The 897-nt window shown below is 36.8% G+C and overlaps 1 protein-coding gene across 1 annotated transcript in view; it reads left to right on the top strand.

The window, feature by feature from the left end:
• ADCK1 (aarF domain containing kinase 1) overlaps window positions 1-897 on the top strand; it is a 272,060-nt gene that overhangs the window by 27,036 nt on the left and 244,127 nt on the right. The gene's annotated exons all lie outside the window — the stretch shown is intronic.

Genomic DNA, 897 nt, shown 5'->3' with positions numbered 1-897 from the left:
AATTTTTAAAGTCTACAAGATCCCACAAATGAATTTTAATATATCCCACCTGAATTAGAGTTCATCTGAAGAACAGATTTAATATATTAAACACTAAAGACCGAAGACCAGAAGAGTTGTGGGATGACATCAAGAACATCATACAGGAAGAAAGCAAAAGGTCATTAAGAAAACATGAAAGAAGGAAAAGATCAAAATGGATGTCAGAAGAGACACTGAAACTTGCTCTCCAGCGTAGAGATGCTAAAGCAAATGGAAGAAATGAGGAGGTACAAGAGCTGAAACAGAAAATTTCAAAGTTCAGCTTGAAAAGACAAAGTTACATATAACAACAAAATGAGCAAAGATCTGCTTTTAGAAAACCCAAAAGGAAGACCACGTTCCGCATTTCTCAAACTGGGGGAACTGAAGAAAAAATTCAAGCCTCAACTTGTGGTATTCTCTAGGCAAATTATTGAATGATGCAGAAAGCATCAAGAGAAAATGCAAGAAATACACAGAGTCACTGTACCAAAAGGAAATGGTCAATGTTCATCTGTTTCAAGAGGTAGCATATAATCAACAATTAATGATACTGAAGGAAGAAGTTCAAGGTGCATTGATGGAATTGGCAAAGAACACAGCTTTAGGAATTGATGGAATAAAAATTGAAATCTTTCAAGAAAGGGAGGAGGCACTAGAGGCGCTCAGTCATGTATGCCAAGAAATTTGGAAGACAACTATCTGGCCGACTGTATGGAAGAGATCCATATTTGTGCCCATTCCAAAGAGAGGTGACCCAATGGAATGTGGAAATCATCAAACAATATCTTTGATATCCCATGCGAGTAAAGTTTTACTAAAGGTAATACAGAAATGGCTGCAAGCATATATTGACAGAGAACTTCCAGAGGTTCA

The sequence above is a fragment of the Chrysochloris asiatica genome, unplaced genomic scaffold (assembly GCF_000296735.1).
Source record: "Chrysochloris asiatica unplaced genomic scaffold, ChrAsi1.0 scaffold00070, whole genome shotgun sequence".
Lineage (NCBI taxonomy): Eukaryota > Metazoa > Chordata > Mammalia > Afrosoricida > Chrysochloridae > Chrysochloris > Chrysochloris asiatica.
The sequence above is the reverse complement of the archived record's forward strand: the minus strand, read 5'-3'. Positions and strand labels throughout refer to the sequence as shown.